Here is a 21,638-nt window from a genome sequence, read left to right as displayed (position 1 = left end):
TTTGGAGTTTTGATAATGAAAAAGGATTCACTTTCTAATGCCTTCTCAATTTCTTCCAGAGAGAGAAATGAAAAAGCTTACGGCACCTGGGATTCCCAGGCGGTCTTCCATCCAAGTACTAACCAGGCCCTACTCTGCTTAGCTTCTGAGATGAGACGAGATCAGGCGGAGCCAGAGAGGTATGGCCGTAAGCAACTGTATGTCCTCTACCTAATCTTTTAAAATGTGTCAAAGGTTTTGTAGTTTTGACAATTAAATGGAGTCACTTTCTAAGGCCTTCTCTGTGTCTTTTACAAATAGAATTGAAAAAGCTTACGGCACCTGGGATTCCCAGGCGGTCTTCCATCCAAGTACTAACCAGGCCCTACTCTGCTTAGCTTCTGAGATCAGACGAGATCAGGCGGAGCCAGAGAGGTATGGCCGTAAGCAACTGTATGTCCTCTTCCTAATCTTTTAAAATGTGTCAAAGGTTTTGGAGTTTTGATAATGACAAAGGAGTCACTTTCTAATGCCTTCTCGATTTCTTCCAGAGAGAGAAATGAAAAAGCTTACGGCACCTGGGATTCCCAGGCGGTCTTCCATCCAAGTACTAACCAGGCCCTACTCTGCTTAGCTTCTGAGATCAGACGAGATCAGGCGGAGCCAGAGAGGTATGGCCGTAAGCAACTGTATGTCCTCTTCCTAATCTTTTAAAATGTGTCAAAGGTTTTGGAGTTTTGATAATGAAAAAGGAGTCACTTTCTAATGCCTTCTCGATTTCTTCCAGAGAGAGAAATGAAAAAGCTTACGGCACCTGGGATTCCCAGGCGGTCTTCCATCCAAGTACTAACCAGGCCCTACTCTGCTTAGCTTCTGAGATCAGACGAGATCAGGCGGAGCCAGAGAGGTATGGCCGTAAGCAACTGTATGTCCTCTACCTAATCTTTTAAAATGTGTCAAAGGTTTTGGAGTTTTGACAATGAAATGGAGTCACTTTCTAAGTTCTTCTCTGTGTCTTTTACAGATCGAAATGAAAAAGCTTACAGCACCTGGGATTCCCAGGCGGTCTTCCATCCAAGTACTAACCAGGCCCTACTCTGCTTAGCTTCTGAGATCTGACGAGATCAGGCAGAGCCAGAGAGGTATGGCCGTAAGCAACTGTATGTCCTCTTCCTAATATTTTAAAATGTGTCAAAGGTTTTGGAGTTTAGATTATGAAAAAGGAGTCACTTTCTAAGGCCTTCTCGATTTCTTCCAGAGAGAGAAATGAAAAAGCTTACGGCACCTGGGATTCCCAGGCGGTCTTCCATCCAAGTACTAACCAGGCCCTACTGTGCTTAGCTTCTGAGATCAGACAAGATCAGGCGGAGCCAGAGAGGTATGGCCGTAAGCAACTGTATGTCCTCTACCTAATCTTTTAAAATGTGTCAAAGGTTTTGGAGTTTTGACAATGAAATGGAGTCACTTTCTAAGTTCTTCTCTGTGTCTTTTACAGATCGAAATGAAAAAGCTTACAGCACCTGGGATTCCCAGGCGGTCTTCCATCCAAGTACTAACCAGGCCCTACTCTGCTTAGCTTCTGAGATCTGGCGGAGCCAGAGAGGTATGGCCGTAAGCAACTGTATGTCCTCTTCCTAATCTTTTAAAATGTGTCAAAGGTTTTGGAGTTTTGATAATGAAAAAGGAGTCACTTTCTAATGCCTTCTCGATTTCTTCCAGAGAGAGAAATGAAAAAGCTTACGGCACCTGGGATTCCCAGGCGGTCTTCCATCCAAGTACTAACCAGGCCCTACTCTGCTTAGCTTCTGAGATCAGACGAGATCAGGCGGAGCCAGAGAGGTATGGCCGTAAGCAACTGTATGTCCTCTACCTAATCTTTTAATATGTGTCAAAGGTTTTGTAGTTTTGACAATTAAATGGAGTCACTTTCTAAGGCCTTCTCGATTTCTTCCAGAGAGAGAAATGAAAAAGCTTACGGCACCTGGGATTCCCAGGCGGTCTTCCATCCAAGTACTAACCAGGCCCTACTCTGCTTAGCTTCTGAGATCAGACGAGATCAGGCGGAGCCAGAGAGGTATGGCCGTAAGCAACTGTATGTCCTCTACCTAATCTTTTAAAATGTGTCAAAGGTTTTGGAGTTTTGACAATGAAATGGAGTCACTTTCTAAGGCCTTCTCTGTGTCTTTTACAGATAGAAATGAAAAAGCTTACAGCACCTGGGATTCCCAGGCGGTCTTCCATCCAAGTACTAACCAGGCCCTACTCTGCTTAGCTTCTGAGATCAGACGAGATCAGGCGGAGCCAGAGAGGTATGGCCGTAAGCAACTGTATGTCCTCTTCCTAATATTTTAAAATGTGTCAAAGGTTTTGGAGTTTTGATAATGAAAAAGGAGTCACTTTCTAATGTCTTCTCGATTTCTTCCAGAGAGAGAAATGAAAAAGCTTACGGCACCTGGGATTCCCAGGCGGTCTTCCATCCAAGTACTAACCAGGCCCTACTCTGCTTAGCTTCTGAGATCAGACGAGATCAGGCGGAGCCAGAGAGGTATGGCCGTAAGCAACTGTATGTCCTCTTCCTAATCTTTTAAAATGTGTCAAAGGTTTTGGAGTTTTGATAATGAAAAAGGAGTCACTTTCTAATGCCTTCTCGATTTCTTCCAGAGAGAGAAATGAAAAAGCTTACCGCACCTGGGATTCCCAGGCGGTCTTCCATTCAAGTACTAACCAGGCCCTACTCTGCTTAGCTTCTGAGATCAGACGAGATCAGGCGGAGCCAGAGAGGTATGGCCGTAAGCAACTGTATGTCCTCTTCCTAATCTTTTAAAATGTGTCAAAGGTTTTGGAGTTTTGATAATGAAAAAGGAGTCACTTTCTAATGCCTTCTCGATTTCTTCCAGAGAGAGAAATGAAAAAGCTTACGGCACCTGGGATTCCCAGGCGGTCTTCCATCCAAGTACTAACCAGGCCCTACTCTGCTTAGCTTCTGAGATCAGACGAGATCAGGCGGAGCCAGAGAGGTATGGCCGTAAGCAACTGTATGTCCTCTTCCTAATCTTTTAAAATGTGTCAAAGGTTTTGGAGTTTTGATAATGAAAAAGGATTCACTTTCTAATGCCTTCTCAATTTCTTCCAGAGAGAGAAATGAAAAAGCTTACGGCACCTGGGATTCCCAGGCGGTCATCCATCCAAGTACTAACCAGGCCCTACTCTGCTTAGCTTCTGAGATCAGACGAGATCAGGCGGAGCCAGAGAGGTATGGCCGTAAGCAACTGTATGTCCTCTACCTAATCTTTTAAAATGTGTCAAAGGTTTTGTAGTTTTGACAATTAAATGGAGTCACTTTCTAAGGCCTTCTCTGTGTCTTTTACAGATAGAATTGAAAAAGCTTACGGCACCTGGGATTCCCAGGCGGTCTTCCATCCAAGTACTAACCAGGCCCTACTCTGCTTAGCTTCTGAGATCAGACGAGATCAGGCGGAGCCAGAGAGGTACGGCCGTAAGCAACTGTATGTCCTCTTCCTAATCTTTTAAAATGTGTCAAAGGTTTTGGAGTTTTGATAATGAAAAAGGAGTCACTTTCTAATGCCTTCTCGATTTCTTCCAGAGAGAGAAATGAAAAAGCTTACGGCACCTGGGATTCCCAGGCGGTCTTCCATCCAAGTACTAACCAGGCCCTACTCTGCTTAGCTTCTGAGATCAGACGAGATCAGGCGGAGCCAGAGAGGTATGGCCGTAAGCAACTGTATGTCCTCTTCCTAATATTTTAAAATGTGTCAAAGGTTTTGGAGTTTTGATAATGAAAAAGGATTCACTTTCTAATGCCTTCTCAATTTCTTCCAGAGAGAGAAATGAAAAAGCTTACGGCACCTGGGATTCCCAGGCGGTCTTCCATCCAAGTACTAACCAGGCCCTACTCTGCTTAGCTTCTGAGATGAGACGAGATCAGGCGGAGCCAGAGAGGTATGGCCGTAAGCAACTGTATGTCCTCTACCTAATCTTTTAAAATGTGTCAAAGGTTTTGTAGTTTTGACAATTAAATGGAGTCACTTTCTAATGCCTTCTCAATTTCTTCCAGAGAGAGAAATGAAAAAGCTTACGGCACCTGGGATTCCCAGGCGGTCTTCCATCCAAGTACTAACCAGGCCCTACTCTGCTTAGCTTCTGAGATCAGACGAGATCAGGCGGAGCCAGAGAGGTATGGCCGTAAGCAACTGTATGTCCTCTTCCTAATCTTTTAAAACGTGTCAAAGGTTTTGTAGTTTTGACAATGAAATGGAGTCACTTTCTAAGGCCTTCTCTGTGTCTTTTACAGATAGAAATGAAAAAGCTTACGGCACCTGGGATTCCCAGGCGGTCTTCCATCCAAGTACTAACCAGGCCCTACTCTGCTTAGCTTCTGAGATCAGACGAGATCAGGCGGAGCCAGAGAGGTATGGCCGTAAGCAACTGTATGTCCTCTTCCTAATCTTTTAAAATGTGTCAAAGGTTTTGGAGTTTTGATAATGAAAAAGGAGTCACTTTCTAATGCCTTCTCGATTTCTTCCAGAGAGAGAAATGAAAAAGCTTACGGCACCTGGGATTCCCAGGCGGTCTTCCATCCAAGTACTAACCAGGCCCTACTCTGCTTAGCTTCTGAGATCAGACGAGATCAGGCGGAGCCAGAGAGGTATGGCCGTAAGCAACTGTATGTCCTCTTCCTAATATTTTAAAATGTGTCAAAGGTTTTGGAGTTTTGATAATGAAAAAGGATTCACTTTCTAATGCCTTCTCGATTTCTTCCAGAGAGAGAAATGAAAAAGCTTACAGCACTTGGGATTCCCAGGCGGTCTTCCATCCAAGTACTAACCAGGCCCTACTCTGCTTAGCTTCTGAGATCAGACGAGATCAGGCGGAGCCAGAGAGGTATGGCCGTAAGCAACTGTATGTCCTCTACCTAATCTTTTAAAATGTGTCAAAGGTTTTGTAGTTTTGACAATGAAATGGAGTCACTTTCTAAGGCCTTCTCTGTGTCTTTCACAGATAGAAATGAAAAAGCTTACGGCACCTGGGATTCCCAGGCGGTCTTCCATCCAAGTACTAACCAGGCCCTACTCTGCTTAGCTTCTGAGATCAGACGAGATCAGGCGGAGCCAGAGAGGTATGGCCGTAAGCAACTGTATGTCCTCTTCCTAATATTTTAAAATGTGTCAAAGGTTTTGTAGTTTTGACAATTAAATGGAGTCACTTTCTAATGCCTTCTCAATTTCTTCCAGAGAGAGAAATGAAAAAGCTTACGGCACCTGGGATTCCCAGGCGGTCTTCCATCCAAGTACTAACCAGGCCCTACTCTGCTTAGCTTCTGAGATGAGACGAGATCAGGCGGAGCCAGAGAGGTATGGCCGTAAGCAACTGTATGTCCTCTACCTAATCTTTTAAAATGTGTCAAAGGTTTTGTAGTTTTGACAATTAAATGGAGTCACTTTCTAAGGCCTTCTCTGTGTCTTTTACAAATAGAATTGAAAAAGCTTACGGCACCTGGGATTCCCAGGCGGTCTTCCATCCAAGTACTAACCAGGCCCTACTCTGCTTAGCTTCTGAGATCAGACGAGATCAGGCGGAGCCAGAGAGGTATGGCCGTAAGCAACTGTATGTCCTCTTCCTAATCTTTTAAAATGTGTCAAAGGTTTTGGAGTTTTGATAATGACAAAGGAGTCACTTTCTAATGCCCTCTCGATTTCTTCCAGAGAGAGAAATGAAAAAGCTTACGGCACCTGGGATTCCCAGGCGGTCTTCCATCCAAGTACTAACCAGGCCCTACTCTGCTTAGCTTCTGAGATCAGACGAGATCAGGCGGAGCCAGAGAGGTATGGCCGTAAGCAACTGTATGTCCTCTTCCTAATCTTTTAAAATGTGTCAAAGGTTTTGGAGTTTTGATAATGAAAAAGGAGTCACTTTCTAATGCCTTCTCGATTTCTTCCAGAGAGAGAAATGAAAAAGCTTACGGCACCTGGGATTCCCAGGCGGTCTTCCATCCAAGTACTAACCAGGCCCTACTCTGCTTAGCTTCTGAGATCAGACGAGATCAGGCGGAGCCAGAGAGGTATGGCCGTAAGCAACTGTATGTCCTCTTCCTAATATTTTAAAATGTGTCAAAGGTTTTGGAGTTTTGATAATGAAAAAGGATTCACTTTCTAATGCCTTCTCAATTTCTTCCAGAGAGAGAAATGAAAAAGCTTACGGCACCTGGGATTCCCAGGCGGTCTTCCATCCAAGTACTAACCAGGCCCTACTCTGCTTAGCTTCTGAGATCAGACGAGATCAGGCGGAGCCAGAGAGGTATGGCCGTAAGCAACTGTATGTCCTCTACCTAATCTTTTAAAATGTGTCAAAGGTTTTGTAGTTTTGACAATTAAATGGAGTCACTTTCTAAGGCCTTCTCTGTGTCTTTTACAGATAGAATTGAAAAAGCTTACGGCACCTGGGATTCCCAGGCGGTCTTCCATCCAAGTACTAACCAGGCCCTACTCTGCTTAGCTTCTGAGATCAGACGAGATCAGGCGGAGCCAGAGAGGTATGGCCGTAAGCAACTGTATGTCCTCTACCTAATCTTTTAATATGTGTCAAAGGTTTTGTAGTTTTGACAATTAAATGGAGTCACTTTCTAAGGCCTTCTCGATTTCTTCCAGAGAGAGAAATGAAAAAGCTTACGGCACCTGGGATTCCCAGGCGGTCTTCCATCCAAGTACTAACCAGGCCCTACTCTGCTTAGCTTCTGAGATCAGACGAGATCAGGCGGAGCCAGAGAGGTATGGCCGTAAGCAACTGTATGTCCTCTACCTAATCTTTTAAAATGTGTCAAAGGTTTTGGAGTTTTGACAATGAAATGGAGTCACTTTCTAAGGCCTTCTCTGTGTCTTTTACAGATAGAAATGAAAAAGCTTACAGCACCTGGGATTCCCAGGCGGTCTTCCATCCAAGTACTAACCAGGCCCTACTCTGCTTAGCTTCTGAGATCAGACGAGATCAGGCGGAGCCAGAGAGGTATGGCCGTAAGCAACTGTATGTCCTCTTCCTAATATTTTAAAATGTGTCAAAGGTTTTGGAGTTTTGATAATGAAAAAGGAGTCACTTTCTAATGTCTTCTCGATTTCTTCCAGAGAGAGAAATGAAAAAGCTTACGGCACCTGGGATTCCCAGGCGGTCTTCCATCCAAGTACTAACCAGGCCCTACTCTGCTTAGCTTCTGAGATCAGACGAGATCAGGCGGAGCCAGAGAGGTATGGCCGTAAGCAACTGTATGTCCTCTTCCTAATCTTTTAAAATGTGTCAAAGGTTTTGGAGTTTTGATAATGAAAAAGGAGTCACTTTCTAATGCCTTCTCGATTTCTTCCAGAGAGAGAAATGAAAAAGCTTACGGCACCTGGGATTCCCAGGCGGTCTTCCATCCAAGTACTAACCAGGCCCTACTCTGCTTAGCTTCTGAGATCAGACGAGATCAGGCGGAGCCAGAGAGGTATGGCCGTAAGCAACTGTATGTCCTCTTCCTAATCTTTTAAAATGTGTCAAAGGTTTTGGAGTTTTGATAATGAAAAAGGAGTCACTTTCTAATGCCTTCTCGATTTCTTCCAGAGAGAGAAATGAAAAAGCTTACGGCACCTGGGATTCCCAGGCGGTCTTCCATCCAAGTACTAACCAGGCCCTACTCTGCTTAGCTTCTGAGATCAGACGAGATCAGGCGGAGCCAGAGAGGTATGGCCGTAAGCAACTGTATGTCCTCTTCCTAATCTTTTAAAACTTGTCAAAGGTTTTGTAGTTTTGACAATGAAATGGAGTCACTTTCTAAGGCCTTCTCTCTGTCTTTTACAGATAGAAATGAAAAAGCTTACGGCACCTGGGATTCCCAGGCGGTCTTCCATCCAAGTACTAACCAGGCCCTACTCTGCTTAGCTTCTGAGATCAGACGAGATCAGGCGGAGCCAGAGAGGTATGGCCGTAAGCAACTGTATGTCCTCTTCCTAATCTTTTAAAATGTGTCAAAGGTTTTGGAGTTTTGATAATGAAAAAGGAGTCACTTTCTAATGCCTTCTCGATTTCTTCCAGAGAGAGAAATGAAAAAGCTTACGGCACCTGGGATTCCCAGGCGGTCTTCCATCCAAGTACTAACCAGGCCCTACTCTGCTTAGCTTCTGAGATCAGACGAGATCAGGCGGAGCCAGAGAGGTATGGCCGTAAGCAACTGTATGTCCTCTTCCTAATATTTTAAAATGTGTCAAAGGTTTTGGAGTTTTGATAATGAAAAAGGATTCACTTTCTAATGCCTTCTCAATTTCTTCCAGAGAGAGAAATGAAAAAGCTTACGGCACCTGGGATTCCCAGGCGGTCTTCCATCCAAGTACTAACCAGGCCCTACTCTGCTTAGCTTCTGAGATCAGACGAGATCAGGCGGAGCCAGAGAGGTATGGCCGTAAGCAACTGTATGTCCTCTACCTAATCTTTTAAAATGTGTCAAAGGTTTTGTAGTTTTGACAATTAAATGGAGTCACTTTCTAAGGCCTTCTCTGTGTCTTTTACAAATAGAATTGAAAAAGCTTACGGCACCTGGGATTCCCAGGCGGTCTTCCATCCAAGTACTAACCAGGCCCTACTCTGCTTAGCTTCTGAGATCAGACGAGATCAGGCGGAGCCAGAGAGGTATGGCCGTAAGCAACTGTATGTCCTCTTCCTAATCTTTTAAAATGTGTCAAAGGTTTTGGAGTTTTGATAATGACAAAGGAGTCACTTTCTAATGCCTTCTCGATTTCTTCCAGAGAGAGAAATGAAAAAGCTTACGGCACCTGGGATTCCCAGGCGGTCTTCCATCCAAGTACTAACCAGGCCCTACTCTGCTTAGCTTCTGAGATCAGACGAGATCAGGCGGAGCCAGAGAGGTATGGCCGTAAGCAACTGTATGTCCTCTTCCTAATCTTTTAAAATGTGTCAAAGGTTTTGGAGTTTTGATAATGAAAAAGGAGTCACTTTCTAATGCCTTCTCGATTTCTTCCAGAGAGAGAAATGAAAAAGCTTACGGCACCTGGGATTCCCAGGCGGTCTTCCATCCAAGTACTAACCAGGCCCTACTCTGCTTAGCTTCTGAGATCAGACGAGATCAGGCGGAGCCAGAGAGGTATGGCCGTAAGCAACTGTATGTCCTCTACCTAATCTTTTAAAATGTGTCAAAGGTTTTGGAGTTTTGACAATGAAATGGAGTCACTTTCTAAGTTCTTCTCTGTGTCTTTTACAGATCGAAATGAAAAAGCTTACAGCACCTGGGATTCCCAGGCGGTCTTCCATCCAAGTACTAACCAGGCCCTACTCTGCTTAGCTTCTGAGATCTGACGAGATCAGGCAGAGCCAGAGAGGTATGGCCGTAAGCAACTGTATGTCCTCTTCCTAATATTTTAAAATGTGTCAAAGGTTTTGGAGTTTAGATAATGAAAAAGGAGTCACTTTCTAAGGCCTTCTCGATTTCTTCCAGAGAGAGAAATGAAAAAGCTTACGGCACCTGGGATTCCCAGGCGGTCTTCCATCCAAGTACTAACCAGGCCCTACTCTGCTTAGCTTCTGAGATCAGACGAGATCAGGCGGAGCCAGAGAGGTATGGCCGTAAGCAACTGTATGTCCTCTTCCTAATCTTTTAAAATGTGTCAAAGGTTTTGGAGTTTTGATAATGAAAAAGGAGTCACTTTCTAATGCCTTCTCGATTTCTTCCAGAGAGAGAAATGAAAAAGCTTACGGCACCTGGGATTCCCAGGCGGTCTTCCATCCAAGTACTAACCAGGCCCTACTCTGCTTAGCTTCTGAGATCAGACGAGATCAGGCGGAGCCAGAGAGGTATGGCCGTAAGCAACTGTATGTCCTCTTCCTAATCTTTTAAAATGTGTCAAAGGTTTTGGAGTTTTGATAATGAAAAAGGATTCACTTTCTAATGCCTTCTCAATTTCTTCCAGAGAGAGAAATGAAAAAGCTTACGGCACCTGGGATTCCCAGGCGGTCATCCATCCAAGTACTAACCAGGCCCTACTCTGCTTAGCTTCTGAGATCAGACGAGATCAGGCGGAGCCAGAGAGGTATGGCCGTAAGCAACAGTATGTCCTCTTCCTAATCTTTTAAAACTTGTCAAAGGTTTTGTAGTTTTGACAATGAAATGGAGTCACTTTCTAAGGCCTTCTCTCTGTCTTTTACAGATAGAAATGAAAAAGCTTACGGCACCTGGGATTCCCAGGCGGTCTTCCATCCAAGTACTAACCAGGCCCTACTCTGCTTAGCTTCTGAGATGAGACGAGATCAGGCGGAGCCAGAGAGGTATGGCCGTAAGCAACTGTATGTCCTCTACCTAATCTTTTAAAATGTGTCAAAGGTTTTGTAGTTTTGACAATTAAATGGAGTCACTTTCTAAGGCCTTCTCTGTGTCTTTTACAAATAGAATTGAAAAAGCTTACGGCACCTGGGATTCCCAGGCGGTCTTCCATCCAAGTACTAACCAGGCCCTACTCTGCTTAGCTTCTGAGATCAGACGAGATCAGGCGGAGCCAGAGAGGTATGGCCGTAAGCAACTGTATGTCCTCTTCCTAATCTTTTAAAATGTGTCAAAGGTTTTGGAGTTTTGATAATGACAAAGGAGTCACTTTCTAATGCCTTCTCGATTTCTTCCAGAGAGAGAAATGAAAAAGCTTACGGCACCTGGGATTCCCAGGCGGTCTTCCATCCAAGTACTAACCAGGCCCTACTCTGCTTAGCTTCTGAGATCAGACGAGATCAGGCGGAGCCAGAGAGGTATGGCCGTAAGCAACTGTATGTCCTCTTCCTAATCTTTTAAAATGTGTCAAAGGTTTTGGAGTTTTGATAATGAAAAAGGAGTCACTTTCTAATGCCTTCTCGATTTCTTCCAGAGAGAGAAATGAAAAAGCTTACGGCACCTGGGATTCCCAGGCGGTCTTCCATCCAAGTACTAACCAGGCCCTACTCTGCTTAGCTTCTGAGATCAGACGAGATCAGGCGGAGCCAGAGAGGTATGGCCGTAAGCAACTGTATGTCCTCTACCTAATCTTTTAAAATGTGTCAAAGGTTTTGTAGTTTTGACAATTAAATGGAGTCACTTTCTAAGGCCTTCTCTGTGTCTTTTACAGATAGAATTGAAAAAGCTTACGGCACCTGGGATTCCCAGGCGGTCTTCCATCCAAGTACTAACCAGGCCCTACTCTGCTTAGCTTCTGAGATCAGACGAGATCAGGCGGAGCCAGAGAGGTATGGCCGTAAGCAACTGTATGTCCTCTTCCTAATCTTTTAAAACGTGTCAAAGGTTTTGTAGTTTTGACAATGAAATGGAGTCACTTTCTAAGGCCTTCTCTGTGTCTTTTACAGATAGAAATGAAAAAGCTTACGGCACCTGGGATTCCCAGGCGGTCTTCCATCCAAGTACTAACCAGGCCCTACTCTGCTTAGCTTCTGAGATCAGACGAGATCAGGCGGAGCCAGAGAGGTATGGCTGTAAGCAACTGTATGTCCTCTTCCTAATCTTTTAAAATGTGTCAAAGGTTTTGGAGTTTTGATAATGAAAAAGGAGTCACTTTCTAATGCCTTCTCGATTTCTTCCAGAGAGAGAAATGAAAAAGCTTACGGCACCTGGGATTCCCAGGCGGTCTTCCATCCAAGTACTAACCAGGCCCTACTCTGCTTAGCTTCTGAGATCAGACGAGATCAGGCGGAGCCAGAGAGGTATGGCCGTAAGCAACTGTATGTCCTCTTCCTAATATTTTAAAATGTGTCAAAGGTTTTGGAGTTTTGATAATGAAAAAGGATTCACTTTCTAATGCCTTCTCAATTTCTTCCAGAGAGAGAAATGAAAAAGCTTACGGCACCTGGGATTCCCAGGCGGTCTTCCATCCAAGTACTAACCAGGCCCTACTCTGCTTAGCTTCTGAGATCAGACGAGATCAGGCGGAGCCAGAGAGGTATGGCCGTAAGCAACTGTATGTCCTCTACCTAATCTTTTAAAATGTGTCAAAGGTTTTGTAGTTTTGACAATTAAATGGAGTCACTTTCTAAGGCCTTCTCTGTGTCTTTTACAGATAGAATTGAAAAAGCTTACGGCACCTGGGATTCCCAGGCGGTCTTCCATCCAAGTACTAACCAGGCCCTACTCTGCTTAGCTTCTGAGATGAGACGAGATCAGGCGGAGCCAGAGAGGTATGGCCGTAAGCAACTGTATGTCCTCTACCTAATCTTTTAAAATGTGTCAAAGGTTTTGTAGTTTTGACAATTAAATGGAGTCACTTTCTAAGGCCTTCTCTGTGTCTTTTACAAATAGAATTGAAAAAGCTTACGGCACCTGGGATTCCCAGGCGGTCTTCCATCCAAGTACTAACCAGGCCCTACTCTGCTTAGCTTCTGAGATCAGACGAGATCAGGCGGAGCCAGAGAGGTATGGCCGTAAGCAACTGTATGTCCTCTTCCTAATCTTTTAAAATGTGTCAAAGGTTTTGGAGTTTTGATAATGAAAAAGGAGTCACTTTCTAATGCCTTCTCGATTTCTTCCAGAGAGAGAAATGAAAAAGCTTACGGCACCTGGGATTCCCAGGCGGTCTTCCATCCAAGTACTAACCAGGCCCTACTCTGCTTAGCTTCTGAGATCAGACGAGATCAGGCGGAGCCAGAGAGGTATGGCCGTAAGCAACTGTATGTCCTCTTCCTAATCTTTTAAAATGTGTCAAAGGTTTTGGAGTTTTGATAATGAAAAAGGAGTCACTTTCTAATGCCTTCTCGATTTCTTCCAGAGAGAGAAATGAAAAAGCTTACGGCACCTGGGATTCCCAGGCGGTCTTCCATCCAAGTACTAACCAGGCCCTACTCTGCTTAGCTTCTGAGATCAGACGAGATCAGGCGGAGCCAGAGAGGTATGGCCGTAAGCAACTGTATGTCCTCTTCCTAATCTTTTAAAACGTGTCAAAGGTTTTGTAGTTTTGACAATGAAATGGAGTCACTTTCTAAGGCCTTCTCTGTGTCTTTTACAGATAGAAATGAAAAAGCTTACGGCACCTGGGATTCCCAGGCGGTCTTCCATCCAAGTACTAACCAGGCCCTACTCTGCTTAGCTTCTGAGATCAGACGAGATCAGGCGGAGCCAGAGAGGTATGGCCGTAAGCAACTGTATGTCCTCTTCCTAATCTTTTAAAATGTGTCAAAGGTTTTGGAGTTTTGATAATGAAAAAGGAGTCACTTTCTAATGCCTTCTCGATTTCTTCCAGAGAGAGAAATGAAAAAGCTTACGGCACCTGGGATTCCCAGGCGGTCTTCCATCCAAGTACTAACCAGGCCCTACTCTGCTTAGCTTCTGAGATCAGACGAGATCAGGCGGAGCCAGAGAGGTATGGCCGTAAGCAACTGTATGTCCTCTTCCTAATATTTTAAAATGTGTCAAAGGTTTTGGAGTTTTGATAATGAAAAAGGATTCACTTTCTAATGCCTTCTCAATTTCTTCCAGAGAGAGAAATGAAAAAGCTTACGGCACCTGGGATTCCCAGGCGGTCTTCCATCCAAGTACTAACCAGGCCCTACTCTGCTTAGCTTCTGAGATCAGACGAGATCAGGCGGAGCCAGAGAGGTATGGCCGTAAGCAACTGTATGTCCTCTACCTAATCTTTTAAAATGTGTCAAAGGTTTTGTAGTTTTGACAATTAAATGGAGTCACTTTCTAAGGCCTTCTCTGTGTCTTTTACAGATAGAATTGAAAAAGCTTACGGCACCTGGGATTCCCAGGCGGTCTTCCATCCAAGTACTAACCAGGCCCTACTCTGCTTAGCTTCTGAGATCAGACGAGATCAGGCGGAGCCAGAGAGGTATGGCCGTAAGCAACTGTATGTCCTCTACCTAATCTTTTAATATGTGTCAAAGGTTTTGTAGTTTTGACAATTAAATGGAGTCACTTTCTAAGGCCTTCTCGATTTCTTCCAGAGAGAGAAATGAAAAAGCTTACGGCACCTGGGATTCCCAGGCGGTCTTCCATCCAAGTACTAACCAGGCCCTACTCTGCTTAGCTTCTGAGATCAGACGAGATCAGGCGGAGCCAGAGAGGTATGGCCGTAAGCAACTGTATGTCCTCTACCTAATCTTTTAAAATGTGTCAAAGGTTTTGGAGTTTTGACAATGAAATGGAGTCACTTTCTAAGGCCTTCTCTGTGTCTTTTACAGATAGAAATGAAAAAGCTTACAGCACCTGGGATTCCCAGGCGGTCTTCCATCCAAGTACTAACCAGGCCCTACTCTGCTTAGCTTCTGAGATCAGACGAGATCAGGCGGAGCCAGAGAGGTATGGCCGTAAGCAACTGTATGTCCTCTTCCTAATATTTTAAAATGTGTCAAAGGTTTTGGAGTTTTGATAATGAAAAAGGAGTCACTTTCTAATGTCTTCTCGATTTCTTCCAGAGAGAGAAATGAAAAAGCTTACGGCACCTGGGATTCCCAGGCGGTCTTCCATCCAAGTACTAACCAGGCCCTACTCTGCTTAGCTTCTGAGATCAGACGAGATCAGGCGGAGCCAGAGAGGTATGGCCGTAAGCAACTGTATGTCCTCTTCCTAATCTTTTAAAATGTGTCAAAGGTTTTGGAGTTTTGATAATGAAAAAGGAGTCACTTTCTAATGCCTTCTCGATTTCTTCCAGAGAGAGAAATGAAAAAGCTTACGGCACCTGGGATTCCCAGGCGGTCTTCCATCCAAGTACTAACCAGGCCCTACTCTGCTTAGCTTCTGAGATCAGACGAGATCAGGCGGAGCCAGAGAGGTATGGCCGTAAGCAACTGTATGTCCTCTTCCTAATCTTTTAAAATGTGTCAAAGGTTTTGGAGTTTTGATAATGAAAAAGGAGTCACTTTCTAATGCCTTCTCGATTTCTTCCAGAGAGAGAAATGAAAAAGCTTACGGCACCTGGGATTCCCAGGCGGTCTTCCATCCAAGTACTAACCAGGCCCTACTCTGCTTAGCTTCTGAGATCAGACGAGATCAGGCGGAGCCAGAGAGGTATGGCCGTAAGCAACTGTATGTCCTCTTCCTAATCTTTTAAAATGTGTCAAAGGTTTTGGAGTTTTGATAATGAAAAAGGATTCACTTTCTAATGCCTTCTCAATTTCTTCCAGAGAGAGAAATGAAAAAGCTTACGGCACCTGGGATTCCCAGGCGGTCATCCATCCAAGTACTAACCAGGCCCTACTCTGCTTAGCTTCTGAGATCAGACGAGATCAGGCGGAGCCAGAGAGGTATGGCCGTAAGCAACTGTATGTCCTCTACCTAATCTTTTAAAATGTGTCAAAGGTTTTGTAGTTTTGACAATTAAATGGAGTCACTTTCTAAGGCCTTCTCTGTGTCTTTTACAGATAGAATTGAAAAAGCTTACGGCACCTGGGATTCCCAGGCGGTCTTCCATCCAAGTACTAACCAGGCCCTACTCTGCTTAGCTTCTGAGATCAGACGAGATCAGGCGGAGCCAGAGAGGTATGGCCGTAAGCAACTGTATGTCCTCTTCCTAATCTTTTAAAACTTGTCAAAGGTTTTGTAGTTTTGACAATGAAATGGAGTCACTTTCTAAGGCCTTCTCTCTGTCTTTTACAGATAGAAATGAAAAAGCTTACGGCACCTGGGATTCCCAGGCGGTCTTCCATCCAAGTACTAACCAGGCCCTACTCTGCTTAGCTTCTGAGATCAGACGAGATCAGGCGGAGCCAGAGAGGTATGGCCGTAAGCAACTGTATGTCCTCTTCCTAATCTTTTAAAATGTGTCAAAGGTTTTGGAGTTTTGATAATGAAAAAGGAGTCACTTTCTAATGCCTTCTCGATTTCTTCCAGAGAGAGAAATGAAAAAGCTTACGGCACCTGGGATTCCCAGGCGGTCTTCCATCCAAGTACTAACCAGGCCCTACTCTGCTTAGCTTCTGAGATCAGACGAGATCAGGCGGAGCCAGAGAGGTATGGCCGTAAGCAACTGTATGTCCTCTTCCTAATATTTTAAAATGTGTCAAAGGTTTTGGAGTTTTGATAATGAAAAAGGATTCACTTTCTAATGCCTTCTCAATTTCTTCCAGAGAGAGAAATGAAAAAGCTTACGGCACCTGGGATTCCCAGGCGGTCTTCCATCCAAGTACTAACCAGGCCCTACTCTGCTTAGCTTCTGAGATCAGACGAGATCAGGCGGAGCCAGAGAGGTATGGCCGTAAGCAACTGTATGTCCTCTACCTAATCTTTTAAAATGTGTCAAAGGTTTTGTAGTTTTGACAATTAAATGGAGTCACTTTCTAAGGCCTTCTCTGTGTCTTTTACAAATAGAATTGAAAAAGCTTACGGCACCTGGGATTCCCAGGCGGTCTTCCATCCAAGTACTAACCAGGCCCTACTCTGCTTAGCTTCTGAGATCAGACGAGATCAGGCGGAGCCAGAGAGGTATGGCCGTAAGCAACTGTATGTCCTCTTCCTAATCTTTTAAAATGTGTCAAAGGTTTTGGAGTTTTGATAATGACAAAGGAGTCACTTTCTAATGCCTTCTCGATTTCTTCCAGAGAGAGAAATGAAAAAGCTTACGGCACCTGGAATTCCCAGGCGGTCTTCCATCCAAGTACTAACCAGGCCCTACTCTGCTTAGCTTCTGAGATCAGACGAGATCAGGCGGAGCCAGAGAGGTATGGCCGTAAGCAACTGTATGTCCTCTTCCTAATCTTTTAAAATGTGTCAAAGGTTTTGGAGTTTTGATAATGAAAAAGGAGTCACTTTCTAATGCCTTCTCGATTTCTTCCAGAGAGAGAAATGAAAAAGCTTACGGCACCTGGGATTCCCAGGCGGTCTTCCATCCAAGTACTAACCAGGCCCTACTCTGCTTAGCTTCTGAGATCAGACGAGATCAGGCGGAGCCAGAGAGGTATGGCCGTAAGCAACTGTATGTCCTCTACCTAATCTTTTAAAATGTGTCAAAGGTTTTGGAGTTTTGACAATGAAATGGAGTCACTTTCTAAGTTCTTCTCTGTGTCTTTTACAGATCGAAATGAAAAAGCTTACAGCACCTGGGATTCCCAGGCGGTCTTCCATCCAAGTACTAACCAGGCCCTACTCTGCTTAGATTCTGAGATCTGACGAGATCAGGCAGAGCCAGAGAGGTATGGCCGTAAGCAACTGTATGTCCTCTTCCTAATATTTTAAAATGTGTCAAAGGTTTTGGAGTTTAGATAATGAAAAAGGAGTCACTTTCTAAGGCCTTCTCGATTTCTTCCAGAGAGAGAAATGAAAAAGCTTACGGCACCTGGGATTCCCAGGCGGTCTTCCATCCAAGTACTAACCAGGCCCTACTGTGCTTAGCTTCTGAGATCAGACAAGATCAGGCGGAGCCAGAGAGGTATGGCCGTAAGCAACTGTATGTCCTCTACCTAATCTTTTAAAATGTGTCAAAGGTTTTGGAATTTTGACAATGAAATGGAGTCACTTTCTAAGTTCTTCTCTGTGTCTTTTACAGATCGAAATGAAAAAGCTTACAGCACCTGGGATTCCCAGGCGGTCTTCCATCCAAGTACTAACCAGGCCCTACTCTGCTTAGCTTCTGAGATCTGGCGGAGCCAGAGAGGTATGGCCGTAAGCAACTGTATGTCCTCTTCCTAATCTTTTAAAATGTGTCAAAGGTTTTGGAGTTTTGATAATGAAAAAGGAGTCACTTTCTAAGGCCTTCTCGATTTCTTCCAGAGAGAGAAATGAAAAAGCTTACGGCACCTGGGATTCCCAGGCGGTCTTCCATCCAAGTACTAACCAGGCCCTACTCTGCTTAGCTTCTGAGATCAGACCAGATCAGGCGGAGCCAGAGAGGTATGGCCGTAAGCAACTGTATGTCCTCTACCTAATCTTTTAATATGTGTCAAAGGTTTTGTAGTTTTGACAATTAAATGGAGTCACTTTCTAAGGCCTTCTCGATTTCTTCCAGAGAGAGAAATGAAAAAGCTTACGGCACCTGGGATTCCCAGGCGGTCTTCCATCCAAGTACTAACCAGGCCCTACTCTGCTTAGCTTCTGAGATCAGACGAGATCAGGCGGAGCCAGAGAGGTATGGCCGTAAGCAACTGTATGTCCTCTACCTAATCTTTTAAAATGTGTCAAAGGTTTTGGAGTTTTGACAATGAAATGGAGTCACTTTCTAAGGCCTTCTCTGTGTCTTTTACAGATAGAAATGAAAAAGCTTACAGCACCTGGGATTCCCAGGCGGTCTTCCATCCAAGTACTAACCAGGCCCTACTCTGCTTAGCTTCTGAGATCAGACGAGATCAGGCGGAGCCAGAGAGGTATGGCCGTAAGCAACTGTATGTCCTCTTCCTAATATTTTAAAATGTGTCAAAGGTTTTGGAGTTTTGATAATGAAAAAGGAGTCACTTTCTAATGTCTTCTCGATTTCTTCCAGAGAGAGAAATGAAAAAGCTTACGGCACCTGGGATTCCCAGGCGGTCTTCCATCCAAGTACTAACCAGGCCCTACTCTGCTTAGCTTCTGAGATCAGACGAGATCAGGCGGAGCCAGAGAGGTATGGCCGTAAGCAACTGTATGTCCTCTTCCTAATCTTTTAAAATGTGTCAAAGGTTTTGGAGTTTTGATAATGAAAAAGGAGTCACTTTCTAATGCCTTCTCGATTTCTTCCAGAGAGAGAAATGAAAAAGCTTACGGCACCTGGGATTCCCAGGCGGTCTTCCATCCAAGTACTAACCAGGCCCTACTCTGCTTAGCTTCTGAGATCAGACGAGATCAGGCGGAGCCAGAGAGGTATGGCCGTAAGCAACTGTATGTCCTCTTCCTAATCTTTTAAAATGTGTCAAAGGTTTTGGAGTTTTGATAATGAAAAAGGAGTCACTTTCTAATGCCTTCTCGATTTCTTCCAGAGAGAGAAATGAAAAAGCTTACGGCACCTGGGATTCCCAGGCGGTCTTCCATCCAAGTACTAACCAGGCCCTACTCTGCTTAGCTTCTGAGATCAGACGAGATCAGGCGGAGCCAGAGAGGTATGGCCGTAAGCAACTGTATGTCCTCTTCCTAATCTTTTAAAATGTGTCAAAGGTTTTGGAGTTTTGATAATGAAAAAGGATTCACTTTCTAATGCCTTCTCAATTTCTTCCAGAGAGAGAAATGAAAAAGCTTACGGCACCTGGGATTCCCAGGCGGTCATCCATCCAAGTACTAACCAGGCCCTACTCTGCTTAGCTTCTGAGATCAGACGAGATCAGGCGGAGCCAGAGAGGTATGGCCGTAAGCAACTGTATGTCCTCTACCTAATCTTTTAAAATGTGTCAAAGGTTTTGTAGTTTTGACAATTAAATGGAGTCACTTTCTAAGGCCTTCTCTGTGTCTTTTACAGATAGAATTGAAAAAGCTTACGGCACCTGGGATTCCCAGGCGGTCTTCCATCCAAGTACTAACCAGGCCCTACTCTGCTTAGCTTCTGAGATCAGACGAGATCAGGCGGAGCCAGAGAGGTATGGCCGTAAGCAACTGTATGTCCTCTTCCTAATCTTTTAAAACTTGTCAAAGGTTTTGTAGTTTTGACAATGAAATGGAGTCACTTTCTAAGGCCTTCTCTCTGTCTTTTACAGATAGAAATGAAAAAGCTTACGGCACCTGGGATTCCCAGGCGGTCTTCCATCCAAGTACTAACCAGGCCCTACTCTGCTTAGCTTCTGAGATCAGACGAGATCAGGCGGAGCCAGAGAGGTATGGCCGTAAGCAACTGTATGTCCTCTTCCTAATATTTTAAAATGTGTCAAAGGTTTTGGAGTTTTGATAATGAAAAAGGATTCACTTTCTAATGCCTTCTCAATTTCTTCCAGAGAGAGAAATGAAAAAGCTTACGGCACCTGGGATTCCCAGGCGGTCTTCCATCCAAGTACTAACCAGGCCCTACTCTGCTTAGCTTCTGAGATGAGACGAGATCAGGCGGAGCCAGAGAGGTATGGCCGTAAGCAACTGTATGTCCTCTACCTAATCTTTTAAAATGTGTCAAAGGTTTTGTAGTTTTGACAATTAAATGGAGTCACTTTCTAAGGCCTTCTCTGTGTCTTTTACAAATAGAATTGAAAAAGCTTACGGCACCTGGGATTCCCAGGCGGTCTTCCATCCAAGTACTAACCAGGCCCTACTCTGCTTAGCTTCTGAGATCAGACGAGATCAGGCGGAGCCAGAGAGGTATGGCCGTAAGCAACTGTATGTCCTCTTCCTAATCTTTTAAAATGTGTCAAAGGTTTTGGAGTTTTGATAATGACAAAGGAGTCACTTTCTAATGCCCTCTCGATTTCTTCCAGAGAGAGAAATGAAAAAGCTTACGGCACCTGGGATTCCCAGGCGGTCTTCCATCCAAGTACTAACCAGGCCCTACTCTGCTTAGCTTCTGAGATCAGACGAGATCAGGCGGAGCCAGAGAGGTATGGCCGTAAGCAACTGTATGTCCTCTTCCTAATCTTTTAAAATGTGTCAAAGGTTTTGGAGTTTTGATAATGAAAAAGGAGTCACTTTCTAATGCCTTCTCGATTTCTTCCAGAGAGAGAAATGAAAAAGCTTACGGCACCTGGGATTCCCAGGCGGTCTTCCATCCAAGTACTAACCAGGCCCTACTCTGCTTAGCTTCTGAGATCAGACGAGATCAGGCGGAGCCAGAGAGGTATGGCCGTAAGCAACTGTATGTCCTCTACCTAATCTTTTAAAATGTGTCAAAGGTTTTGTAGTTTTGACAATTAAATGGAGTCACTTTCTAAGGCCTTCTCTGTGTCTTTTACAAATAGAATTGAAAAAGCTTACGGCACCTGGGATTCCCAGGCGGTCTTCCATCCAAGTACTAACCAGGCCCTACTCTGCTTAGCTTCTGAGATCAGACGAGATCAGGCGGAGCCAGAGAGGTATGGCCGTAAGCAACTGTATGTCCTCTTCCTAATCTTTTAAAATGTGTCAAAGGTTTTGGAGTTTTGATAATGACAAAGGAGTCACTTTCTAATGCCTTCTCGATTTCTTCCAGAGAGAGAAATGAAAAAGCTTACGGCACCTGGGATTCCCAGGCGGTCTTCCATCCAAGTACTAACCAGGCCCTACTCTGCTTAGCTTCTGAGATCAGACGAGATCAGGCGGAGCCAGAGAGGTATGGCCGTAAGCAACTGTATGTCCTCTTCCTAATCTTTTAAAATGTGTCAAAGGTTTTGGAGTTTTGATAATGAAAAAGGAGTCACTTTCTAATGCCTTCTCGATTTCTTCCAGAGAGAGAAATGAAAAAGCTTACGGCACCTGGGATTCCCAGGCGGTCTTCCATCCAAGTACTAACCAGGCCCTACTCTGCTTAGCTTCTGAGATCAGACGAGATCAGGCGGAGCCAGAGAGGTATGGCCGTAAGCAACTGTATGTCCTCTACCTAATCTTTTAAAATGTGTCAAAGGTTTTGGAGTTTTGACAATGAAATGGAGTCACTTTCTAAGTTCTTCTCTGTGTCTTTTACAGATCGAAATGAAAAAGCTTACAGCACCTGGGATTCCCAGGCGGTCTTCCATCCAAGTACTAACCAGGCCCTACTCTGCTTAGCTTCTGAGATCTGACGAGATCAGGCAGAGCCAGAGAGGTATGGCCGTAAGCAACTGTATGTCCTCTTCCTAATATTTTA

At 44.5% G+C, this 21,638-nt stretch overlaps 90 non-coding genes and 2 pseudogenes across 90 annotated transcripts; all 92 read right to left on the bottom strand.

Annotated features, from left to right (window-relative positions):
- Positions 1-74: 74 nt before the first annotated feature.
- LOC144399611 (5S ribosomal RNA) lies at positions 75-193 on the bottom strand. The gene has a single exon (XR_013461757.1). It is a non-coding gene; the product is annotated as a 5S ribosomal RNA (ribosomal RNA).
- A 116-nt stretch (positions 194-309) lies between these two features.
- On the bottom strand, positions 310-428 carry LOC144404313 (5S ribosomal RNA). Its single transcript, XR_013466253.1, has one exon. It is a non-coding gene; the product is annotated as a 5S ribosomal RNA (ribosomal RNA).
- Positions 429-545: 117 nt separating this feature from the next.
- Positions 546-664, bottom strand: LOC144404312 (5S ribosomal RNA). The gene has a single exon (XR_013466252.1). It is a non-coding gene; the product is annotated as a 5S ribosomal RNA (ribosomal RNA).
- A 117-nt stretch (positions 665-781) lies between these two features.
- Positions 782-900, bottom strand: LOC144404311 (5S ribosomal RNA). The gene has a single exon (XR_013466251.1). It is a non-coding gene; the product is annotated as a 5S ribosomal RNA (ribosomal RNA).
- A 116-nt stretch (positions 901-1,016) lies between these two features.
- LOC144397565 (5S ribosomal RNA) lies at positions 1,017-1,135 on the bottom strand. The gene has a single exon (XR_013459711.1). It is a non-coding gene; the product is annotated as a 5S ribosomal RNA (ribosomal RNA).
- A 117-nt stretch (positions 1,136-1,252) lies between these two features.
- Positions 1,253-1,371, bottom strand: LOC144399561 (5S ribosomal RNA). The gene has a single exon (XR_013461707.1). It is a non-coding gene; the product is annotated as a 5S ribosomal RNA (ribosomal RNA).
- A 116-nt stretch (positions 1,372-1,487) lies between these two features.
- On the bottom strand, positions 1,488-1,596 carry LOC144399951 (5S ribosomal RNA; annotated as a pseudogene).
- Positions 1,597-1,713: 117 nt separating this feature from the next.
- On the bottom strand, positions 1,714-1,832 carry LOC144404309 (5S ribosomal RNA). Its single transcript, XR_013466249.1, has one exon. It is a non-coding gene; the product is annotated as a 5S ribosomal RNA (ribosomal RNA).
- Positions 1,833-1,948: 116 nt separating this feature from the next.
- On the bottom strand, positions 1,949-2,067 carry LOC144404308 (5S ribosomal RNA). The gene has a single exon (XR_013466248.1). It is a non-coding gene; the product is annotated as a 5S ribosomal RNA (ribosomal RNA).
- A 116-nt stretch (positions 2,068-2,183) lies between these two features.
- On the bottom strand, positions 2,184-2,302 carry LOC144396806 (5S ribosomal RNA). Its single transcript, XR_013458952.1, has one exon. It is a non-coding gene; the product is annotated as a 5S ribosomal RNA (ribosomal RNA).
- Positions 2,303-2,419: 117 nt separating this feature from the next.
- Positions 2,420-2,538, bottom strand: LOC144404307 (5S ribosomal RNA). Its single transcript, XR_013466247.1, has one exon. It is a non-coding gene; the product is annotated as a 5S ribosomal RNA (ribosomal RNA).
- Positions 2,539-2,655: 117 nt separating this feature from the next.
- Positions 2,656-2,774, bottom strand: LOC144399319 (5S ribosomal RNA). The gene has a single exon (XR_013461464.1). It is a non-coding gene; the product is annotated as a 5S ribosomal RNA (ribosomal RNA).
- A 117-nt stretch (positions 2,775-2,891) lies between these two features.
- On the bottom strand, positions 2,892-3,010 carry LOC144404306 (5S ribosomal RNA). Its single transcript, XR_013466246.1, has one exon. It is a non-coding gene; the product is annotated as a 5S ribosomal RNA (ribosomal RNA).
- Positions 3,011-3,127: 117 nt separating this feature from the next.
- LOC144389986 (5S ribosomal RNA) lies at positions 3,128-3,246 on the bottom strand. The gene has a single exon (XR_013454032.1). It is a non-coding gene; the product is annotated as a 5S ribosomal RNA (ribosomal RNA).
- A 116-nt stretch (positions 3,247-3,362) lies between these two features.
- On the bottom strand, positions 3,363-3,481 carry LOC144398165 (5S ribosomal RNA). The gene has a single exon (XR_013460312.1). It is a non-coding gene; the product is annotated as a 5S ribosomal RNA (ribosomal RNA).
- A 117-nt stretch (positions 3,482-3,598) lies between these two features.
- LOC144404305 (5S ribosomal RNA) lies at positions 3,599-3,717 on the bottom strand. The gene has a single exon (XR_013466245.1). It is a non-coding gene; the product is annotated as a 5S ribosomal RNA (ribosomal RNA).
- A 117-nt stretch (positions 3,718-3,834) lies between these two features.
- LOC144399610 (5S ribosomal RNA) lies at positions 3,835-3,953 on the bottom strand. Its single transcript, XR_013461756.1, has one exon. It is a non-coding gene; the product is annotated as a 5S ribosomal RNA (ribosomal RNA).
- Positions 3,954-4,069: 116 nt separating this feature from the next.
- On the bottom strand, positions 4,070-4,188 carry LOC144404304 (5S ribosomal RNA). Its single transcript, XR_013466244.1, has one exon. It is a non-coding gene; the product is annotated as a 5S ribosomal RNA (ribosomal RNA).
- Positions 4,189-4,304: 116 nt separating this feature from the next.
- Positions 4,305-4,423, bottom strand: LOC144404303 (5S ribosomal RNA). The gene has a single exon (XR_013466243.1). It is a non-coding gene; the product is annotated as a 5S ribosomal RNA (ribosomal RNA).
- Positions 4,424-4,540: 117 nt separating this feature from the next.
- LOC144404302 (5S ribosomal RNA) lies at positions 4,541-4,659 on the bottom strand. The gene has a single exon (XR_013466242.1). It is a non-coding gene; the product is annotated as a 5S ribosomal RNA (ribosomal RNA).
- A 117-nt stretch (positions 4,660-4,776) lies between these two features.
- Positions 4,777-4,895, bottom strand: LOC144399001 (5S ribosomal RNA). The gene has a single exon (XR_013461146.1). It is a non-coding gene; the product is annotated as a 5S ribosomal RNA (ribosomal RNA).
- A 116-nt stretch (positions 4,896-5,011) lies between these two features.
- Positions 5,012-5,130, bottom strand: LOC144404301 (5S ribosomal RNA). Its single transcript, XR_013466241.1, has one exon. It is a non-coding gene; the product is annotated as a 5S ribosomal RNA (ribosomal RNA).
- A 116-nt stretch (positions 5,131-5,246) lies between these two features.
- On the bottom strand, positions 5,247-5,365 carry LOC144399608 (5S ribosomal RNA). Its single transcript, XR_013461754.1, has one exon. It is a non-coding gene; the product is annotated as a 5S ribosomal RNA (ribosomal RNA).
- A 116-nt stretch (positions 5,366-5,481) lies between these two features.
- Positions 5,482-5,600, bottom strand: LOC144404300 (5S ribosomal RNA). The gene has a single exon (XR_013466240.1). It is a non-coding gene; the product is annotated as a 5S ribosomal RNA (ribosomal RNA).
- Positions 5,601-5,717: 117 nt separating this feature from the next.
- LOC144404298 (5S ribosomal RNA) lies at positions 5,718-5,836 on the bottom strand. Its single transcript, XR_013466238.1, has one exon. It is a non-coding gene; the product is annotated as a 5S ribosomal RNA (ribosomal RNA).
- A 117-nt stretch (positions 5,837-5,953) lies between these two features.
- On the bottom strand, positions 5,954-6,072 carry LOC144404297 (5S ribosomal RNA). The gene has a single exon (XR_013466237.1). It is a non-coding gene; the product is annotated as a 5S ribosomal RNA (ribosomal RNA).
- A 117-nt stretch (positions 6,073-6,189) lies between these two features.
- On the bottom strand, positions 6,190-6,308 carry LOC144404296 (5S ribosomal RNA). The gene has a single exon (XR_013466236.1). It is a non-coding gene; the product is annotated as a 5S ribosomal RNA (ribosomal RNA).
- Positions 6,309-6,424: 116 nt separating this feature from the next.
- LOC144404295 (5S ribosomal RNA) lies at positions 6,425-6,543 on the bottom strand. The gene has a single exon (XR_013466235.1). It is a non-coding gene; the product is annotated as a 5S ribosomal RNA (ribosomal RNA).
- Positions 6,544-6,659: 116 nt separating this feature from the next.
- Positions 6,660-6,778, bottom strand: LOC144404294 (5S ribosomal RNA). The gene has a single exon (XR_013466234.1). It is a non-coding gene; the product is annotated as a 5S ribosomal RNA (ribosomal RNA).
- Positions 6,779-6,894: 116 nt separating this feature from the next.
- Positions 6,895-7,013, bottom strand: LOC144396805 (5S ribosomal RNA). Its single transcript, XR_013458951.1, has one exon. It is a non-coding gene; the product is annotated as a 5S ribosomal RNA (ribosomal RNA).
- A 117-nt stretch (positions 7,014-7,130) lies between these two features.
- LOC144404293 (5S ribosomal RNA) lies at positions 7,131-7,249 on the bottom strand. The gene has a single exon (XR_013466233.1). It is a non-coding gene; the product is annotated as a 5S ribosomal RNA (ribosomal RNA).
- Positions 7,250-7,366: 117 nt separating this feature from the next.
- Positions 7,367-7,485, bottom strand: LOC144404292 (5S ribosomal RNA). The gene has a single exon (XR_013466232.1). It is a non-coding gene; the product is annotated as a 5S ribosomal RNA (ribosomal RNA).
- A 117-nt stretch (positions 7,486-7,602) lies between these two features.
- LOC144404291 (5S ribosomal RNA) lies at positions 7,603-7,721 on the bottom strand. The gene has a single exon (XR_013466231.1). It is a non-coding gene; the product is annotated as a 5S ribosomal RNA (ribosomal RNA).
- Positions 7,722-7,837: 116 nt separating this feature from the next.
- LOC144404290 (5S ribosomal RNA) lies at positions 7,838-7,956 on the bottom strand. Its single transcript, XR_013466230.1, has one exon. It is a non-coding gene; the product is annotated as a 5S ribosomal RNA (ribosomal RNA).
- Positions 7,957-8,073: 117 nt separating this feature from the next.
- LOC144404289 (5S ribosomal RNA) lies at positions 8,074-8,192 on the bottom strand. Its single transcript, XR_013466229.1, has one exon. It is a non-coding gene; the product is annotated as a 5S ribosomal RNA (ribosomal RNA).
- A 117-nt stretch (positions 8,193-8,309) lies between these two features.
- On the bottom strand, positions 8,310-8,428 carry LOC144404287 (5S ribosomal RNA). The gene has a single exon (XR_013466227.1). It is a non-coding gene; the product is annotated as a 5S ribosomal RNA (ribosomal RNA).
- A 116-nt stretch (positions 8,429-8,544) lies between these two features.
- Positions 8,545-8,663, bottom strand: LOC144404286 (5S ribosomal RNA). Its single transcript, XR_013466226.1, has one exon. It is a non-coding gene; the product is annotated as a 5S ribosomal RNA (ribosomal RNA).
- Positions 8,664-8,780: 117 nt separating this feature from the next.
- LOC144404285 (5S ribosomal RNA) lies at positions 8,781-8,899 on the bottom strand. The gene has a single exon (XR_013466225.1). It is a non-coding gene; the product is annotated as a 5S ribosomal RNA (ribosomal RNA).
- A 117-nt stretch (positions 8,900-9,016) lies between these two features.
- LOC144404284 (5S ribosomal RNA) lies at positions 9,017-9,135 on the bottom strand. Its single transcript, XR_013466224.1, has one exon. It is a non-coding gene; the product is annotated as a 5S ribosomal RNA (ribosomal RNA).
- Positions 9,136-9,251: 116 nt separating this feature from the next.
- LOC144397564 (5S ribosomal RNA) lies at positions 9,252-9,370 on the bottom strand. The gene has a single exon (XR_013459710.1). It is a non-coding gene; the product is annotated as a 5S ribosomal RNA (ribosomal RNA).
- A 117-nt stretch (positions 9,371-9,487) lies between these two features.
- Positions 9,488-9,606, bottom strand: LOC144404283 (5S ribosomal RNA). Its single transcript, XR_013466223.1, has one exon. It is a non-coding gene; the product is annotated as a 5S ribosomal RNA (ribosomal RNA).
- Positions 9,607-9,723: 117 nt separating this feature from the next.
- Positions 9,724-9,842, bottom strand: LOC144404282 (5S ribosomal RNA). Its single transcript, XR_013466222.1, has one exon. It is a non-coding gene; the product is annotated as a 5S ribosomal RNA (ribosomal RNA).
- A 117-nt stretch (positions 9,843-9,959) lies between these two features.
- On the bottom strand, positions 9,960-10,078 carry LOC144389731 (5S ribosomal RNA). Its single transcript, XR_013453879.1, has one exon. It is a non-coding gene; the product is annotated as a 5S ribosomal RNA (ribosomal RNA).
- Positions 10,079-10,194: 116 nt separating this feature from the next.
- On the bottom strand, positions 10,195-10,313 carry LOC144399607 (5S ribosomal RNA). Its single transcript, XR_013461753.1, has one exon. It is a non-coding gene; the product is annotated as a 5S ribosomal RNA (ribosomal RNA).
- A 116-nt stretch (positions 10,314-10,429) lies between these two features.
- LOC144404281 (5S ribosomal RNA) lies at positions 10,430-10,548 on the bottom strand. Its single transcript, XR_013466221.1, has one exon. It is a non-coding gene; the product is annotated as a 5S ribosomal RNA (ribosomal RNA).
- A 117-nt stretch (positions 10,549-10,665) lies between these two features.
- Positions 10,666-10,784, bottom strand: LOC144404280 (5S ribosomal RNA). The gene has a single exon (XR_013466220.1). It is a non-coding gene; the product is annotated as a 5S ribosomal RNA (ribosomal RNA).
- Positions 10,785-10,901: 117 nt separating this feature from the next.
- On the bottom strand, positions 10,902-11,020 carry LOC144404279 (5S ribosomal RNA). Its single transcript, XR_013466219.1, has one exon. It is a non-coding gene; the product is annotated as a 5S ribosomal RNA (ribosomal RNA).
- A 116-nt stretch (positions 11,021-11,136) lies between these two features.
- On the bottom strand, positions 11,137-11,255 carry LOC144404278 (5S ribosomal RNA). The gene has a single exon (XR_013466218.1). It is a non-coding gene; the product is annotated as a 5S ribosomal RNA (ribosomal RNA).
- A 116-nt stretch (positions 11,256-11,371) lies between these two features.
- Positions 11,372-11,490, bottom strand: LOC144398725 (5S ribosomal RNA). The gene has a single exon (XR_013460872.1). It is a non-coding gene; the product is annotated as a 5S ribosomal RNA (ribosomal RNA).
- A 117-nt stretch (positions 11,491-11,607) lies between these two features.
- Positions 11,608-11,726, bottom strand: LOC144404276 (5S ribosomal RNA). The gene has a single exon (XR_013466216.1). It is a non-coding gene; the product is annotated as a 5S ribosomal RNA (ribosomal RNA).
- Positions 11,727-11,843: 117 nt separating this feature from the next.
- LOC144404275 (5S ribosomal RNA) lies at positions 11,844-11,962 on the bottom strand. The gene has a single exon (XR_013466215.1). It is a non-coding gene; the product is annotated as a 5S ribosomal RNA (ribosomal RNA).
- A 116-nt stretch (positions 11,963-12,078) lies between these two features.
- Positions 12,079-12,197, bottom strand: LOC144399606 (5S ribosomal RNA). Its single transcript, XR_013461752.1, has one exon. It is a non-coding gene; the product is annotated as a 5S ribosomal RNA (ribosomal RNA).
- A 116-nt stretch (positions 12,198-12,313) lies between these two features.
- On the bottom strand, positions 12,314-12,432 carry LOC144404274 (5S ribosomal RNA). Its single transcript, XR_013466214.1, has one exon. It is a non-coding gene; the product is annotated as a 5S ribosomal RNA (ribosomal RNA).
- Positions 12,433-12,549: 117 nt separating this feature from the next.
- LOC144404273 (5S ribosomal RNA) lies at positions 12,550-12,668 on the bottom strand. Its single transcript, XR_013466213.1, has one exon. It is a non-coding gene; the product is annotated as a 5S ribosomal RNA (ribosomal RNA).
- Positions 12,669-12,785: 117 nt separating this feature from the next.
- On the bottom strand, positions 12,786-12,904 carry LOC144404272 (5S ribosomal RNA). The gene has a single exon (XR_013466212.1). It is a non-coding gene; the product is annotated as a 5S ribosomal RNA (ribosomal RNA).
- Positions 12,905-13,020: 116 nt separating this feature from the next.
- Positions 13,021-13,139, bottom strand: LOC144404271 (5S ribosomal RNA). Its single transcript, XR_013466211.1, has one exon. It is a non-coding gene; the product is annotated as a 5S ribosomal RNA (ribosomal RNA).
- A 117-nt stretch (positions 13,140-13,256) lies between these two features.
- Positions 13,257-13,375, bottom strand: LOC144404270 (5S ribosomal RNA). Its single transcript, XR_013466210.1, has one exon. It is a non-coding gene; the product is annotated as a 5S ribosomal RNA (ribosomal RNA).
- Positions 13,376-13,492: 117 nt separating this feature from the next.
- On the bottom strand, positions 13,493-13,611 carry LOC144404269 (5S ribosomal RNA). The gene has a single exon (XR_013466209.1). It is a non-coding gene; the product is annotated as a 5S ribosomal RNA (ribosomal RNA).
- A 116-nt stretch (positions 13,612-13,727) lies between these two features.
- LOC144404268 (5S ribosomal RNA) lies at positions 13,728-13,846 on the bottom strand. Its single transcript, XR_013466208.1, has one exon. It is a non-coding gene; the product is annotated as a 5S ribosomal RNA (ribosomal RNA).
- Positions 13,847-13,962: 116 nt separating this feature from the next.
- Positions 13,963-14,081, bottom strand: LOC144404267 (5S ribosomal RNA). Its single transcript, XR_013466207.1, has one exon. It is a non-coding gene; the product is annotated as a 5S ribosomal RNA (ribosomal RNA).
- A 116-nt stretch (positions 14,082-14,197) lies between these two features.
- On the bottom strand, positions 14,198-14,316 carry LOC144396804 (5S ribosomal RNA). Its single transcript, XR_013458950.1, has one exon. It is a non-coding gene; the product is annotated as a 5S ribosomal RNA (ribosomal RNA).
- A 117-nt stretch (positions 14,317-14,433) lies between these two features.
- On the bottom strand, positions 14,434-14,552 carry LOC144404265 (5S ribosomal RNA). Its single transcript, XR_013466205.1, has one exon. It is a non-coding gene; the product is annotated as a 5S ribosomal RNA (ribosomal RNA).
- A 117-nt stretch (positions 14,553-14,669) lies between these two features.
- Positions 14,670-14,788, bottom strand: LOC144404264 (5S ribosomal RNA). Its single transcript, XR_013466204.1, has one exon. It is a non-coding gene; the product is annotated as a 5S ribosomal RNA (ribosomal RNA).
- A 117-nt stretch (positions 14,789-14,905) lies between these two features.
- LOC144404263 (5S ribosomal RNA) lies at positions 14,906-15,024 on the bottom strand. Its single transcript, XR_013466203.1, has one exon. It is a non-coding gene; the product is annotated as a 5S ribosomal RNA (ribosomal RNA).
- Positions 15,025-15,141: 117 nt separating this feature from the next.
- Positions 15,142-15,260, bottom strand: LOC144389596 (5S ribosomal RNA). Its single transcript, XR_013453728.1, has one exon. It is a non-coding gene; the product is annotated as a 5S ribosomal RNA (ribosomal RNA).
- A 116-nt stretch (positions 15,261-15,376) lies between these two features.
- LOC144404262 (5S ribosomal RNA) lies at positions 15,377-15,495 on the bottom strand. Its single transcript, XR_013466202.1, has one exon. It is a non-coding gene; the product is annotated as a 5S ribosomal RNA (ribosomal RNA).
- A 116-nt stretch (positions 15,496-15,611) lies between these two features.
- Positions 15,612-15,730, bottom strand: LOC144404261 (5S ribosomal RNA). The gene has a single exon (XR_013466201.1). It is a non-coding gene; the product is annotated as a 5S ribosomal RNA (ribosomal RNA).
- Positions 15,731-15,847: 117 nt separating this feature from the next.
- Positions 15,848-15,966, bottom strand: LOC144404260 (5S ribosomal RNA). The gene has a single exon (XR_013466200.1). It is a non-coding gene; the product is annotated as a 5S ribosomal RNA (ribosomal RNA).
- Positions 15,967-16,083: 117 nt separating this feature from the next.
- Positions 16,084-16,202, bottom strand: LOC144404259 (5S ribosomal RNA). The gene has a single exon (XR_013466199.1). It is a non-coding gene; the product is annotated as a 5S ribosomal RNA (ribosomal RNA).
- A 116-nt stretch (positions 16,203-16,318) lies between these two features.
- On the bottom strand, positions 16,319-16,437 carry LOC144404258 (5S ribosomal RNA). Its single transcript, XR_013466198.1, has one exon. It is a non-coding gene; the product is annotated as a 5S ribosomal RNA (ribosomal RNA).
- Positions 16,438-16,554: 117 nt separating this feature from the next.
- On the bottom strand, positions 16,555-16,673 carry LOC144397494 (5S ribosomal RNA). Its single transcript, XR_013459640.1, has one exon. It is a non-coding gene; the product is annotated as a 5S ribosomal RNA (ribosomal RNA).
- Positions 16,674-16,790: 117 nt separating this feature from the next.
- Positions 16,791-16,909, bottom strand: LOC144404257 (5S ribosomal RNA). Its single transcript, XR_013466197.1, has one exon. It is a non-coding gene; the product is annotated as a 5S ribosomal RNA (ribosomal RNA).
- A 116-nt stretch (positions 16,910-17,025) lies between these two features.
- On the bottom strand, positions 17,026-17,144 carry LOC144398873 (5S ribosomal RNA). Its single transcript, XR_013461020.1, has one exon. It is a non-coding gene; the product is annotated as a 5S ribosomal RNA (ribosomal RNA).
- Positions 17,145-17,261: 117 nt separating this feature from the next.
- Positions 17,262-17,380, bottom strand: LOC144399560 (5S ribosomal RNA). The gene has a single exon (XR_013461706.1). It is a non-coding gene; the product is annotated as a 5S ribosomal RNA (ribosomal RNA).
- Positions 17,381-17,496: 116 nt separating this feature from the next.
- Positions 17,497-17,605, bottom strand: LOC144399950 (5S ribosomal RNA; annotated as a pseudogene).
- Positions 17,606-17,722: 117 nt separating this feature from the next.
- LOC144398846 (5S ribosomal RNA) lies at positions 17,723-17,841 on the bottom strand. The gene has a single exon (XR_013460993.1). It is a non-coding gene; the product is annotated as a 5S ribosomal RNA (ribosomal RNA).
- A 116-nt stretch (positions 17,842-17,957) lies between these two features.
- On the bottom strand, positions 17,958-18,076 carry LOC144404256 (5S ribosomal RNA). The gene has a single exon (XR_013466196.1). It is a non-coding gene; the product is annotated as a 5S ribosomal RNA (ribosomal RNA).
- A 116-nt stretch (positions 18,077-18,192) lies between these two features.
- Positions 18,193-18,311, bottom strand: LOC144396803 (5S ribosomal RNA). The gene has a single exon (XR_013458949.1). It is a non-coding gene; the product is annotated as a 5S ribosomal RNA (ribosomal RNA).
- Positions 18,312-18,428: 117 nt separating this feature from the next.
- LOC144404254 (5S ribosomal RNA) lies at positions 18,429-18,547 on the bottom strand. Its single transcript, XR_013466194.1, has one exon. It is a non-coding gene; the product is annotated as a 5S ribosomal RNA (ribosomal RNA).
- Positions 18,548-18,664: 117 nt separating this feature from the next.
- On the bottom strand, positions 18,665-18,783 carry LOC144404253 (5S ribosomal RNA). Its single transcript, XR_013466193.1, has one exon. It is a non-coding gene; the product is annotated as a 5S ribosomal RNA (ribosomal RNA).
- Positions 18,784-18,900: 117 nt separating this feature from the next.
- On the bottom strand, positions 18,901-19,019 carry LOC144404252 (5S ribosomal RNA). The gene has a single exon (XR_013466192.1). It is a non-coding gene; the product is annotated as a 5S ribosomal RNA (ribosomal RNA).
- Positions 19,020-19,136: 117 nt separating this feature from the next.
- Positions 19,137-19,255, bottom strand: LOC144405031 (5S ribosomal RNA). The gene has a single exon (XR_013466973.1). It is a non-coding gene; the product is annotated as a 5S ribosomal RNA (ribosomal RNA).
- A 116-nt stretch (positions 19,256-19,371) lies between these two features.
- On the bottom strand, positions 19,372-19,490 carry LOC144404251 (5S ribosomal RNA). Its single transcript, XR_013466191.1, has one exon. It is a non-coding gene; the product is annotated as a 5S ribosomal RNA (ribosomal RNA).
- A 116-nt stretch (positions 19,491-19,606) lies between these two features.
- LOC144404250 (5S ribosomal RNA) lies at positions 19,607-19,725 on the bottom strand. Its single transcript, XR_013466190.1, has one exon. It is a non-coding gene; the product is annotated as a 5S ribosomal RNA (ribosomal RNA).
- A 117-nt stretch (positions 19,726-19,842) lies between these two features.
- On the bottom strand, positions 19,843-19,961 carry LOC144399605 (5S ribosomal RNA). The gene has a single exon (XR_013461751.1). It is a non-coding gene; the product is annotated as a 5S ribosomal RNA (ribosomal RNA).
- Positions 19,962-20,077: 116 nt separating this feature from the next.
- On the bottom strand, positions 20,078-20,196 carry LOC144404248 (5S ribosomal RNA). Its single transcript, XR_013466188.1, has one exon. It is a non-coding gene; the product is annotated as a 5S ribosomal RNA (ribosomal RNA).
- A 117-nt stretch (positions 20,197-20,313) lies between these two features.
- Positions 20,314-20,432, bottom strand: LOC144404247 (5S ribosomal RNA). The gene has a single exon (XR_013466187.1). It is a non-coding gene; the product is annotated as a 5S ribosomal RNA (ribosomal RNA).
- Positions 20,433-20,549: 117 nt separating this feature from the next.
- Positions 20,550-20,668, bottom strand: LOC144404246 (5S ribosomal RNA). Its single transcript, XR_013466186.1, has one exon. It is a non-coding gene; the product is annotated as a 5S ribosomal RNA (ribosomal RNA).
- Positions 20,669-20,784: 116 nt separating this feature from the next.
- On the bottom strand, positions 20,785-20,903 carry LOC144404245 (5S ribosomal RNA). The gene has a single exon (XR_013466185.1). It is a non-coding gene; the product is annotated as a 5S ribosomal RNA (ribosomal RNA).
- Positions 20,904-21,020: 117 nt separating this feature from the next.
- LOC144404244 (5S ribosomal RNA) lies at positions 21,021-21,139 on the bottom strand. Its single transcript, XR_013466184.1, has one exon. It is a non-coding gene; the product is annotated as a 5S ribosomal RNA (ribosomal RNA).
- Positions 21,140-21,256: 117 nt separating this feature from the next.
- LOC144404242 (5S ribosomal RNA) lies at positions 21,257-21,375 on the bottom strand. Its single transcript, XR_013466182.1, has one exon. It is a non-coding gene; the product is annotated as a 5S ribosomal RNA (ribosomal RNA).
- Positions 21,376-21,491: 116 nt separating this feature from the next.
- On the bottom strand, positions 21,492-21,610 carry LOC144397563 (5S ribosomal RNA). The gene has a single exon (XR_013459709.1). It is a non-coding gene; the product is annotated as a 5S ribosomal RNA (ribosomal RNA).
- Between the last annotated feature and the right edge of the window lie 28 nt (positions 21,611-21,638).

This window comes from Gasterosteus aculeatus, chromosome 2 (genome assembly GCF_964276395.1).
Source record: "Gasterosteus aculeatus chromosome 2, fGasAcu3.hap1.1, whole genome shotgun sequence".
NCBI lineage: Eukaryota > Metazoa > Chordata > Actinopteri > Perciformes > Gasterosteidae > Gasterosteus > Gasterosteus aculeatus.
This window is presented reverse-complemented; position numbering and strand designations above follow the sequence as displayed.